Here is a 14,664-nt window from a genome sequence, read left to right as displayed (position 1 = left end):
GAAGCTTCCGTTTCCTCTTTCCTCTAATTTAGAATTTAACTATTTGTGCCTTAGCACTATGACAAGAGTAAAGTTGGTTTCCCATTTATAATACTTTTAAGCACAAAAGGCAATTCAAAAGCTGCTTTACTGTGATGTTGTGGTTGTTACGGTTGTAAGGCTAGCACTGTTTCAGCCCTACCACCTAAAATACACACGATTTACCAGATTTCTTTCTGTGCCTTGAAAATTGTCCCAAGTTTGCTATCATTATCTCCATCTTCCTCATAACTTATTCATTCTCAACCCCAGATATTTTCAGATATCCTGAGACTTTAAATTAGCAGCTCCTATGGACTTAAGTGAATCTTAAAAGTGCAATGAGATGTACTATTGTGAAAAGAGTTTTGCATAGTTCCCCCTTGTAGATAGGTAGGCCTGTAGTCTCCCTTAGTTGAAGACATAAACTGTAACAGTTAATAGCATAATAATAGCATAGAAAACTTGCAGAAGAAAGTGTCTGATTTTGCAGCTGACAGTTGCTTGCTTCACCTGCTTTACAGCAGTATCCTTTTGATTTTATTTTACTTGCACTAGCTTGGAAAACAAAGATTGAAATCATTAAGTTCTTTACCAAAGTTGGCAGACTTTATTACAGTCATTCTATACAAGCGGTAAGATTCAAATAAGTGAAATCAACTAGTTTTTATTTTTCCTGCAAGCTTAGATCACATTCCATTTTCTTGCTTTTTTTCCTTTATAAAAACAGGATTTCAAGGTGCCAGGATGCAAGTATCAGCAGTTTCATTTAATATTGCATAATATGCTAATAGGCAAAAGGCCCCAATTTAGGGTAACACGTCACAGCAGACTGAGTAGGATACATAAAGCAATGCATAGTGATTGTTTTCTTTCTATTAGCATTATTTCCTTGCAATTACCTTTTCCTTTTTTATTTTTATTTTTTTAAACTTTTCCTTATTTTAAAAAAACATCTAAATGAAATATATATGTATACTTACAGCATGTTTGTAGGAATACCTAAATATGTAGATATATAAAAACAATAGTTATTACATCTATTTATAGAAAGTTCTTAAAGAGGCAGTTATAAAAAATACACTTTATGCTTCCTTATTTCCCTAGTTTTAGTCAAGATATAAACATTATTATAAATATCTCTCAAAATAGATTATAATATTTTTCTTACCCATTTGGTGCCAAGGGCCCCAAGAGTTACCTAATTATTCAGATGTATTATTTTTACTTGGTATCTTTTTTTTTGACAGCGTATTTTTTTTATTATTTTTTATTGTTATGTTAATCACCATACATTACATCATTAGTTTTTGATGTAGTGTTCCATGATTCATTGTTTGTGCATAACACCCAGTGCTCCATGCAGAACGTGCCCTCTTTAATACCCATCACCAGGCTAACCCATCCCCCCACCCCCCCCCCTCTAGAACCCTCAGTTTGTTTTTCAGAGTCCATCGTCTCTCATGGTTTGTCTCCCCCTCCGACTTATTCCCCTTCATTCTTCCCCTCCTGCTATCTTTTTTTTTTTCGTAACATATATTGCATTATTTGTTTCAGAGGTACAAATCTGTGATTCAACAGTCTTGCACAATTCACAGCGCTCTACTTGGTATCTTTTTAATAAACAATTTTTGAGTGTTACTTTACCTCAGGCAGTTTTTTAAACCTATTTTCTCACAGTCCTATTAAGATTGTGGTATTAAATACAAATTCCAAGAAACCATGTTGTTGGCTTGAAAGGACTATTTATTTACTTCCTTTTACACATTCAAGAATCAGAATATACGAGCTAATTTTTTTTAAATTTTTTTATTATGTTAATAACCATACATTACATCATTAGTTCTTGATGTAGTGTTCCATGATTCATTGTTTGTGCATAACACCCAGTGCTCCACGCAGAATGTGCCCTCCTTAATACCCATCACCAGGCTAACCCATCCTCCCACCCCCCCTCCCCTCTAGAACCCTCAGTTTGTTTTTCAGAGTCCATAGTCTTTTATGGTTCATCTCCCCCTCCGACTTACTCCCCTTCATTCTTCCCCTCCTGCTATCTTCTTCTTTTTCTTTTTTCTTAACATATCTTGCATTATTTGTTTCAGAAGTACAGATCTGTGATTCAACAGTCTTGCACAATTCACAGCGCTCACCATAGCACATACCCTACCCAATGTCTATCACCCAGCCACCCCATCCCTCCCACCCCCCACCACTCAGCAACACCCAGTTTGTTTCCTGAGATTAAGAATTCCCCATATCAGTGAGGTCATATGATACATGTCTTTCTCTGATTGACTTATTTCACTCAGCATAACACCCTCCAGTTCCAACCACGTCATTGCAAATAGCAAGATCTCATTCCTTTTGATGGCTGCATAATATTCCATTGTGTATATATACCACTTCTTCTTTATCCATTCATCTGTCGATGGACATCTTGCCTCTTTCCACAGTTTGGCTATTGTGGACATTGCTGCTATAAACATTGGGGTGCACGTACCCCTTCGGATCCCTACATTTGTATCTTTGTGGTAAATACCCAGTGCAATTGCTGGATCATATGGTAGCTCTATTTTCAACTGTTTGAGGAACCTCCATACTGTTTTCCAGAGTGGCTGCACCAGCTTGCAAATAGGAGCTAATTTAATTATGGTTATCCCTTATTGAGCTCATACTATTTATCTTTGTGCTGAAGCAGTTTGGATGGCTTGTTTTATTTATTTATTTATTTATTTATTCATTCATTCATTCATTCATTCATTCATTCCATAGGGCCATTTGAGAAGGTAATTATTTCTATTGTAAGGAAGAGGAAACTGGGATTCAGTAATTTGCCCAAGGCCCCTTGATCACTGGGGGTGCTGGGATTTTGATGACGACACCCCACTGAAAGATTCCTTGACCATCTACTAAGTACCAAGCTCAGGATTTAGGCACCAAGAATAAGCATGAAGAAGCAACTTTCCTATACTGGGAGAGCTCCTGCACAGTCTAGGAGCAAAAAAAAGCAATTACATATAATGTGATGTGTTTTCCTGAGGGTGTTATGAGATCACAGTAGGTAAAATACAGACACACACACACACACACAGCAGCTAACTCTGCCTAGGGTAAAGGTCAGGAAAGTAGAGAGGATTGATTGGTAGGGATGACTAATACAAGAGTTGATATGTAAGCTGGTTCCTAAATAACCAGAATTTCATCAGTGTAGAAAAGGGAGAAAGGTCTGAGACAGCATTGTGTAGAAAGTCACGGAGTTTTTAAAAAATGTACAGGGTATTTGGGGACATAATAAGTAGTTGGGAGAAGGTTCGGAGAAGCATATCTACATATAAGACTGGAAGATTAAGTTGTGGACAGAGGACAGGGCACCTCAAAAGCTAGGCAGTCCCCTCATAATGGAGGTGAAAAGGGAGGAGAGGGGCAAGTGTACATACGCAGCCACAAATCAGCCCTCCTTTTCCCGGCCAGATTTGGGCAGCTTTGCATGGGGCCTGGTGCACATGCGTGCCAGCATCCCTTCCTTTCTCCCACCATCGCCCCCAGCCCTTTCTGCCTGTCCAAGCTCCACCCACTGGGCCCAGCAGGCTGTCTGGAGGTAGTGTAGTTCGCTCAAATTTTATGCCCAGCCTTCGTGGAGGAGGCAGCTCCTGGGCAGGGGCAAGGTGGGTCTTAGAAACAGGCTGAGGGCAGTTTGGGCAGGGAATCTTGGCGTCCTCATACCGAAGTGTGGTCTAGTAGAGGACTTAGCCCATGGTAGTACTCTTTAGATGGGGAAGGGTGCATCTAGAAGAGTGCGGGGGTGGGTAAGGTAGGGGGACAGGGCATGTGTCCCCTAAAACATGGGCACAAAGGAAGGTCTCAGGTGCTCGGGTCTGAGGACACTACTGTTCAGTCATGCTAAGGCTTTTGTATTAGGTTGTACAATATGAAATTGCCACTTTGTGGGTCATAAATGATTAGATATTGACTATTTCATGATGTTCACTCTAATACCCCTTTGAAAGATATTAAAAGGATAGGATAGTGGGTAATGAGAAGATGAATGCCTACAGAATGGAATGTAGGAATGGCTACAGATGGAAGAGACTGATGTGGAGAACGAAGGTAAAAGAAATGTAGGAAAAATTAAACTTCCTTACAACTTACAGCCCACTGACAAGTACTTGGGACAGGCAGAATGACTTTCTTCCAGAAACTCAACTGCCTCAATACTTTGCTAAAGGCAAAAGGTAACCTTAGCTTGACATTAGCCCTACCTCCAGGATCTTGTAAGTCTTCTTTAACATATAAAAATCCCTTTGGACACCTCCTTTATATCTACACTGCCCTGCCCCCCGCCAAGATATATGTTAGTAATCATCCTCCAAACTTATGGTCCACTGATAAATATCTGAAGGGTCTCATGATTAAGGTTTTACTAGACAGTAGTGAATGACATTATCCTAACAGCAGCTAGGCCCTCAAAGTCCTGGAAGCCTTACCTCCAAATTCCTTAGAGACTTAAGCTATTTCTAACACACTCCCAACTTGCAAGTATATAATCAGTCTCTTCTCATGATCCCAGTGGAGCTTTTTGCCCATGTCCCCATGCTTTAATAAAACCACCTATTTTGCACCAAAGACATCTCAAGAATCCTTTCTTGACTGTTTGCTCCCAAACCCCATTTCACATCATAGCCCACAATACAGAATAAGAAAGTAAGAGGAATGTGAACCTATCATGTGTCCAATGCTTTTCATTTCAGCCACATACCAACTCTTCAAGGGGGGTTCATTTATCACTGTTTTACAGATGAGAAAAGTGAGACTCAGGGAAGTGACTTGCCCAAAGCCAGGGGGCTTTGTTGGGGGATGGGGGCAGGAGAAAGGTTTGAACCCAAGCTCCTCTGGCAGGGCCAGCTTCATAGGCGTGTCACCTGCATAGAGGCCCCACATTTGGTTTAATGCTCTGCTGTCACTGTCTTGAGATTTTTTTTTTTAGAGAGAGCCAGTGAATGCGGGTGGGGGAGGGGCAGAGGGAGAGAGAGAGAGAGAGAGAGAGAGAGAGAGAATGGTTTAAACAGGCTCCGCACCCAGTGAGAGCCCAACTTGGGACTCAATCACCTGACCCTGAGATCATGATCTGAACCAAAATCAAGAGTCAGATGTTTAACTGACTGAGCCACCCAGATGCCCCAAGATTCTTAATAACTGTGTGACAAGGAGTTACACGTTTTTCTTTGGTGCTGGGCACTGCAAATTATGTGGCTGGGCCTTTTTTCTGGCTCAAAAATCCATGCTTTCTCCCACTATACAAACTGTCTTCTAACCAGCCACAGAAAAGCATTATTTTCTTTTTCCTCCGTGCTCCACAGCACTTTGCATTCCACTGTCTCAGTGCTTATCTTGTTTTAATCTGTGACCCACAGCCAGAGTTGGGGATGAGCAACCAGTTTTGTTATTGTGGTATGCTGATCTATAAAATGATGCTTATCGCTGGAACAAATTAAAAAAGCATAAAGTGGCCGCCTCCAAACTACTGCCCTTGAGGGGAAATTTGAAAAACAATAAAACTCCTTTCTAAGGCACACCTATAACCCTAGTGAATTTTTTCTGCAACATCCACAAGCAGTAACCCTAAAATGAAAGTCAGCAGAACAGAGATTCTAAAAACAAATAATGTGTGAATAGTGCTGTGTAGATAGAGTGATCTTTCGTGTTATGTTTTTGTAATCCCCTCAGTGTGCCTCTAAGGAACTTGTCTAGTTCAAAAAAACAAAAACACAAAAACATCACCAAAGAGGGCTACAGAAAAGGTGAACTGACTGGGCGGATGTTTTCACAAATACTCTGCTTCCATTGGTGAAAATTCATTCAGGTTAATTTGTTTCTAGAAAGGTATTAACAGAAAATCTATTTCTTCCCAACTCCACTATATTAAAGTTAAACAATTATTTATTTATTTATTTATTTATTTATTTATTTATTTATTTATTAAGTAGGCTCCATGCCCAATGTGGGGCTTGGACTCAAGACCCTGAGACCAAGAGCCGGTTGCTCAACCGAGTCACTCAGGCACTCCAAGTCAAATAGTTATTTAAAGAACAGTGTTTGAAGGAGTACCTGCCTGGGCGCTTGCTGTTCTATCCAGCCCTTGTTGCCCCAGATACCTGTGGATGGAAGGGATGGATGTTGGATAGGCCATCAGCAATGCCTGCTGTACCACATCTTCTGAGACTGACAGAACCTTATCAGGCAGGGAGTCTTTTTTTTTATCTTGGTCTCCTAAAAAAAAAGTTGGAATTTTGGGGAGGTGGCCAAGAATGGGCTTTTCTAATCATTTGTGCATCTCCCTAGGGACAAGCCGGATGTTATTTTCCAAAGACTAAAAACATCTGTTTAAATTTAAGGGCCTAAGGCCGTACAGATGAGTCTTCCTGCCTGATGCGGTTCTCTAAAAATCCAAGAAAACTTCTCCCTTAGACAGATCTCCCTGGTCATTCATTACACATTCAACTGACCACAGAGCCCCGTTCCTCAACCACCTCACTCCTCAGTTCTACAAAGGGACTCTCTTAGCTATTTGCCAGACTGTGCCTATTGAATGCTCTAATCCAATCTTACTTGTACTAGTCTAAAATAATCTTCCCTTTCATGTTTGAGATGGTTCATTACAGCGTCATTTGTAATAGCAAAAGATTGGAAACAGCTTAAATACCATCAATAAGGCACTGGTTAAGTAAATTGTGGGCCCTTTATACTTCGGAATACACTGCAAATATATTTTAAAAGAAAAGGAAAATGAAGCTCTTTATGTACAGATATGAAAATATCTCCAGGATACATGTAGGGAAAAAAACAAACAGGGTGCCGAATAATACCTGTAGTATACTATCTTCTGTATAAGGGGAAGAGAGGAATAAGAATGCAAACATATATTTACTCCCATCTGCTCAAATAAATATTGAAAATAAATACTAATTTAGTAGGATGGAGGGGTATGGGGAGTGGGATGGTGAGGGATAGGACTGGGAAGGAAACTCAGTGTATACCATTTTATACCATTTGACTTTTGAGCCACCTGAATGTATTACCTATTCAAAAAGACAATACAATTAAAAACAATCTTCCACTTAACTGTTTAACTTCCTGGTAAGCTCTATTTCTGTGAAGATGACTCAAAAAGCCTGCAGATTTTTCTTTCTCCAAGAATTAAGTAGACAAGACATATTTTATATAGAGCCAAATATGGCCTGACAGATTTAGGTCAGGCCATTCGGCTGACAGCCGCTGCTTTCACAAAATGTTCAGCCACATATGGCTAATGACAATTTCTTTTTCTACCCTGAATGCCTCCAAAGATGACTATTTCTCTCCTGAATTTAAAGATTTGAATGTATTAACTTTTCTCACGGATTTTCATCTATCTGTGTGAGACCTGAATTTTAGATCTTAGAAAGACTATGTTCTCATATATTAAAGTTTTTAGACTGGTTTTGGTTTCGCCCTAATAGACAAACAAAAGGTGGTAGAGGTAGGGCAGGCTAAGCCATTCTGACCTTTCCATTTTAATGTTATTCATCTAATGTACCTCATTAATTTAACAAATATTTAGAGAGCCTCTAATTGGCCAGGTATTTAACCTTATCCTCCCTGATTTTGCCTCCTAGTGGGTGAGGAAAATGCTGAAGGATAGGATGACAGAGGGAGTGCATAGCAGAGCTTGCCAACATAGTGTAGAAGAGGTTAGGGACAGTTTTCCTCGAAGTGGCAGTTAAGCTAAAGCCGGCAAGTGTGTAAGAATTGCCCAAAAGAAGAGATGAGGAAAACACAAGAGTACCGCTCGGCAGCCTTCAGCGCACCTCCTGTTCTGGTAAGAAACTGCCGTTCCCAGGAGCCACACCATCCGGAGCTGCAGAATAAGCAGTCACAGGAGACTCTTACAGGGACCCTGTGGCCAGATTAATCACATTATACTCACATCCGTGTTTACCTCCGTCCCTGTCAGAAGTCTGAGCCTTCATAATCTGGCTCAGTCCTCCCCACCGCCCCCATCCCCACTCAAATCCTGCCCCTAGGTCCTTTGAAAACCTAGATCTGTGATCAGCAAACTACCAAGGTATTAGTGTAGTGAGTGAAAGGAGTGCACTGGCATCAGCCTGACTGGATTCAAATCCTGTCACTTACTGGCGGACCTCATACTAGATGAAGAGGAAACCAGAGAGCTAAACTTTCAGTGAGTGAGAGATATGACCAGAGGTTGGCATGAATTTCACACTGGTGTAACCATAGAGAGAAAAGAATTATCCAAATATAGAAAACAGCTTTTTTTAAAAAAAGATTTTATTTATTTGAGAGAGGGAGAGTGCACTGAGGGAGAGTGAGAGGGAGAAGCAGGCTCCCCCCTGAGCAGGGAGCCCAACACGGGGCTCGATCCCAGGACCCTGAGATCATAACTGAGCCGAAGGCAGATGCTTCACAGACAGCCACCCAGGCGCCCTAGAAAGCAGCTTTTTAAATGAATATCCTTCATAGACAATATTCCGAGGAGAAACAGAATCACAACGAAAGCTTAGTAAATTTTATTTATTACTTTTATGGTTAGTTGTAATATTGACATTATTTTAAAACGATTATATTTTAAAACTGTATCATATCTATGAGATACGTGTATGATATGTGTATGAGAGAGAATGAGAGAGAGAGGCTAAAGCAAAACTATGTTCGTGTTGCTAGGGACAAAATTTTCAGTGTATACATCAAGATATTAAAAAGTAAAGTAAAGCATTTGATGTTAAATTTGAATCGAAAATATCAGTCTAAATCTATGGGCAGTTTTTCTTTAAAAAAAAAAATACATATGTCCCAGCTCTGTCAATGGAAAGGCCTAAATTCAGTGACAGTCTGGTATAAGCATCCCTCAGGCCCATAAACAAAAAATAGTTTTGTGGCCTCCAAAAACTATTTTCCATTAAAACGAAGAAGGACTCTTTGGAGAAAGGGATAATTCCAGATCTGGAGTTGGAAAGGTACACAATGAACCTGATGCAGTTAGTTGTATCAGAAAGCAAATAAACCGTCAAAGACTAACACAGTTCTCTTAACAAGACCTGAGAGCCAAGTTGGAGAGGTTCCCAATGGCTAAAGAGTAATTTGAGTACAAAAATAACTGCAATTGAGTGAAGCAAACTGAATATTTTAAAATCTGTGAGTTCATTATGATACACCAAAAAAGACAAACAATAGCAATAATGAAAACAACAAACGCAAAGCTCATTGGTCACTAACTGAAAAGTGGCTATTAAAACTAATTAATTGATCATTTATCTTACTTTTCCTGTTCCCTGTATTTTAGGGTGACAAAATGGCCCATATATGATGAGATAAAGTTGTTTTTCAGAGAATTGCTGATAATTAAAGGAATAAAAGAATTTAAAAGTCATAATTTTGTAACCCCTAGTGAAATAACTTACTCAGGCACTGATCATCATTAGACGAAACTATTAGGAAAAAGGTTAATGGAGAATTTTACAATGGAGGAGGAATTAGTGTCACCATTTGAAAGCATCCATCATTCTTAGGATCAGTAAAAACAGGAAAGTTAAACCTTCATGTGCTGTAGGCCACATCATGAAAAGCGGCACCTTTTAGGAAGTATTCTGGCCATAAATGTTGAACCTGAAGCAAACTAGGCCTGAAACTAATTTCCCACGTACAGGACGGATGGGGCTAATGGGAGAAGTAAAATGGCACCACAAGAAAGCAAACAAACAAATCTAGAATATGGGACATTCAACAAAACAACTGGCCTGGCTTCTTCAATCAAATGGCACTGGGGAAAAGGGGTGGAGGGGATGCTGCCCTAGATGAAAAGAGATTTAAGAGACATACCAAGCAAATGGAATATATAGAATTGTTTGGATCCTGATTTAATCAAGCCATCTGTAGATAGAAATTTGTGGAACAACTGAATATTAACTGGGTTCAAATGACACCAAGAAATCCATAATAATGTTACTGGTTTGCTACCATGGCAATTGTGGTTATAGGAAAAAAATGACTTTAGAGTTAAAAATGCATAGTGACACATGTAAGGATAAAATGACATGACGTTGGGACGCCTGGATGGCTCAGTTGGTTGAGCGTCTGTCTTTGGCTCAGGTCATGATCCCGGGGTCCTGGGATTGGGAGCCTGCTTCTCCCTCCGCCTGCTCTGCCTACAGCTCTCCCTGCTTGTGCTCTCTCTCTCTCTCTCTGGCAAATAAATAAATAAAATCTTTATAAAAAAGAAAAGAAAAGAAAATAACATGATGTCTAGAATTTTTACCTTAAAAAAACTGAGCAAAAAAGAAAAAGGCAGGGAGATTAAACAAGTGTGGCAAAATCTTGATAGCACTTAAATCTGGATGAGGAGTATACAGGGATTCAGTATATTCTTTACTTTTGGGATGATAGCAAATTTTCAGTATTTAAAAAAAATTAAAAAGGGCTGAGGTTTCTGAAGGAAGGAAGAAGAGAAATAATTTGGAATTGGCAATGGGAAACTAGGGCAGCTCAGCCAAGTTCCGGCTCTGGGGTGCCCGGGGTGAGAGATGAGAAGTGGAGTTCTTCCTAACAGCACATGAAAGCCCGGCGTTTGCCCTTCCAAATCCCTAACCTGAAACTTCTACACCTGCTGTCCCTTCCCCCAAAAGCAGTAACTCTCAATTTCAATGGCAGCAACTGTGGGGCTTGATTAGTTGGGAGACATCCCAGTACTTTGTTACTATTTTAGTTGATTACAAATGTTGGTCATTTTTAAATAAATCTGATTCCAGATTAGTCCACAATAGTGTAAGTTTCATTCATTTGCATTCAGAAATGTTTTCTTGAGAGGGCAAAGGGATGGAAATATAGCTAGCACATTGGGAATTGTACATAATCCATGCAAATATGCAGCGTTTGTAAACATAATCCTACAGTGCCCAAACACTGTCAATCCCTGAGTCTTCAATTTTCACTCGGTAAGAGCTTCCCATGGTCTTACTTCCTGCTCTTTACAGATTATACTTTCATGGGTGAATAGGCAAACTAGATTAAAATGAGCATATTGGCCCCTGTTGTGCTATTATCCAACTCTGATTCACCTGCATTCCCTACCATCTCTTCTCCAATCCTCTGCTATAGAAAATCCACTAAGTGCATGTATTGGTGCTGAAGTACCACAAAGTCATGGTCTTCGTAGAGGACTTGATAGATTGGTACTCATCATCTATTTCAATCTCTCTTTTAATGTGCTTTCCCCCATATTACAAAAATGGAAAAGCTGTAACAACAGAAACACAGGAGCAAACTATATTTGCCAGACTCCTCTGCAGCTCTATTTGGAAGATGCAAATGAGGCAGGGGCCTTTTCCCCCTGCTTTGGCTGTTGTTGCTGCCAAGCATATTCTTGGAAACACTGGGTTCTTCTGCAACAGGATCCCTAGAGTCATTCACTAGTTTTATGGGATATGGTTTTATATCTAGCCAGCCCCCAAGATAGCACCTAATGATTCTTGTCTCCTAGTATTCAATCCTGTGTAGCCCACTTTCACAGTAAGGTCTGACTGTGTGACCAACAGAATACTACAGAATTGATTGTATGTGACTTCTGAGGCCAGGTCATAAAAGACATTGCTGCTGCTTCCTCTGTGTCTTGGATCGTTCACTCTGGAGGCAGCCAGCCATCATGTAGTGTCAACATTCACACAACCTATGGAGAGCCCCACATGGAAGGGGACCTGAAGTTTCCTCCAGCCATCTCGGAGGTGGGTCTCTAGCCCCAGTCAAGCCCACAGATGACTGCATCCCCAGCCAAGATCTGATTGAATTCCATGAAATTCCACAGCCAGACTGCATAACCAAAGCACTTGAAAATTTCTGACCAACAGAAACTTCAAGAGATAATCAATGTTTATTGTGGATTTAAGCCACAAGAATAAGCAAATCTCTATTGTTGTTTTTAGATTTTGGGTAACTTGTTAAGCGGCAATAGATAATTAACACATGGGTTTGAGAGTTTGGGCAGTAGCCGTGCACTTGGAGCTAAATCCCAGTTTTCTATTTTACCACTTTCTCAACTGGGGCAGAGATAGCAGGTCCCCATCAGGCCTATTTGGCCACTTTGTACTGAGAGGCATTTTTGATCACCCAGCCTAGTGCCCACTCCTCCAGTCCTCCCAATAACTTTATAAGCACACATTCTCAGTATTATAAATGTTTCTGCTTAAAATAGCCAGATTGGTTTCTCTTTCCTGCAGCTGAGCTTAACCTAATAAAAAATACCCATCTGAAATTAACAGTGAGACACTAGAGACATTTCTGTTAAAGTTAGAAATAAGACAAGGAAGTTGGCTATCGACAGTATTATTTAACATCAAGGTGGAAGTATTTCATTGTCAAGATAATGAAAAAAACGTACTGCAAAGTAGGAGGCAAATTGTCATTATAAGGTGATATAATTGTCTACCAGGAAAATTTGAACAAATAAGCTGAAAATAAAAACTATTAAGAAAGTTCAGTGGGATAGTCAGTAAAAAATTTAACAAAAAAGATCAAAAGCTTTCCTATGCAGCACCAATAACCATTTAGAAAATATAAAGGAAGAAATAATCCAGTCCAGTAGCAAAAAATGCATAAGATAACTTGGAAAAATAAACTAATCAATTTAATGCAATTTCCATGAGAATTCCAGCTCTTTTTGAACTTGGAAAATTTTATGACGTTATCTGGAAGGTTCTTTCTTTATTCTTCTAGATACCATAGGTCATATTTATTTTTGCCCCTTGCAGAATTGTTGTCTTTTAGTTGAGATTTGTGTTATGCCTTCCGCTGAAACTGGAGACCTTCTTCATTTATTCATTCAGCAATATTTATTGAAGCCTAAGCTGTGGTAGGTACTGTTCTGGATATCTGGGATTTATCAGTGTCCAACTTTCCTGGCACTTGCTTTCTATCTAAGAAACAACCATATAAACAGCTATTCATTGAGGCTATTTGCTACTTTATTCAGTATCCCAAAGAGAAGTTTCTTAAGACCTAAGAACTGGAAAAATGGCTAAGGAATTCATATAAAGTTTACTCATGAGAAAACAAAGGAAAGTTTCTCCTTTTGATTTGCCAGGGAAGCTTAGTCTATTGTTAGCTCAACTTGAGTAACTGTAAGATTTTTACGTCTATCCTATTCCAATACAAACTTTCCCCCCTTTTGGAACTCCTTATCTTCCTATTTCACCTATATTTTCACTGATCTTGCTTTTCAAAAATTTGAATTTTTTTGTTTCATTGTATTCTAATGTACTTGTGTACTGCTTCAATACCTTGCGGGATTAGAGGAACAAGATAACATCAAGAAGAAGCAGAGATATCCAGAATGTGGTGCATTTTTTAAGACAACTGCCCTGTCTCTTCAAAAAGCTAATATTAAGAAAAGCTATAAAATAGAAGGGACTATTTTTAGACTGAGAAATGGAAAAAAAAACTTTACAAAAACATAACCAAATGCAGTAAGTGACCCTTGATTGGATCCTGGCTCAAGAGAGTATCCACTATAAAAGATTATTTTGAGGAAAGCTGAGGAAATTTGAATATGGCATGGATAATAGATAATATTAGTAAATGATTGTTAATTTTCTCAAGACCTGATAATAGTGTCATGATTATGAAAGAGAATGTTCTTATTCTTAGAGATACATACTTAAGTATGTTGGGGTGATGTGTCTTGTCTGCAACTTTGGGATGATTCAGCAAAAAAATTATATTTTATAAACATTTATGAGCAAATAAAGCATATATGGCAAATGTTAATTGTTGAATTGTTGAGTCTGGATATTGGATAGTATTGCTAAATCAGTGTGGATACTGTACTATTCTTTCACATATTCTGTGAAATATTTGGAAATTTTTAACGTTGATATATACCTTTTTATTATGCACAGATAAAAGATATAAAACTGTGGTTATTAAAAACATTAGAATACTTCAGTGAAGCTATTTCCTATGCAGTAAAGCTTCTAAAGAAAGAGACTGATACTTTAATTTTCTATGGGAATTCAATTTAGAGACCCTATTATTATGGTCCGACTATCACTAAAACCACTAGAGGTGTTTGCTAGAATTTTGACTCCAACATTACACAGACCTACACCAATCTTTGGGTAATTTACATATTCATTATTCCCTGTGTAGTATTTTCATACACCTGATTTTGGGAATCATTATCTTAGATTTCATATTTTGCATTTACACTTCCTAACATATTCTTCTCAAAGGGCAGTTTTTTTTTTTAAGATTTTATTTATTTATTTGTCAGAGACAGAGAGAGTGAGTGAGCACAAGCAGGGGAGGGGCAGGCAGGAGGAAGAAGCAGGCTCCCTGCTGAGCAAGGAGCCTGATCCCAGGACCCTGGGATCTTGACCTGAGCTGAATGATGGCAGCCGATTAACTGAGCCACCAAGGTGTCCCTCAAATGGCAGTTTTCTTATGCAAGCCATTAGAAATTGTCATATGTACTATTGTGGTTAAATACGGAAAATATGCTTCAAATATTTTAAAAATGAATCAATAAAACCATATGTTAAAACCATCTCAAGGAATTATATACTCTACCTGATAGAGATGTATTTCTCGTTATCTTTTAGTATG

This window comes from Eumetopias jubatus, unplaced genomic scaffold (assembly GCF_037043125.1).
Source record: "Eumetopias jubatus isolate StellerSeaLion01/CBP00866 unplaced genomic scaffold, mEumJub1_p1.0 scaffold_13, whole genome shotgun sequence".
Lineage (NCBI taxonomy): Eukaryota > Metazoa > Chordata > Mammalia > Carnivora > Otariidae > Eumetopias > Eumetopias jubatus.
The sequence above is the reverse complement of the archived record's forward strand: the minus strand, read 5'-3'. Positions refer to the sequence as shown.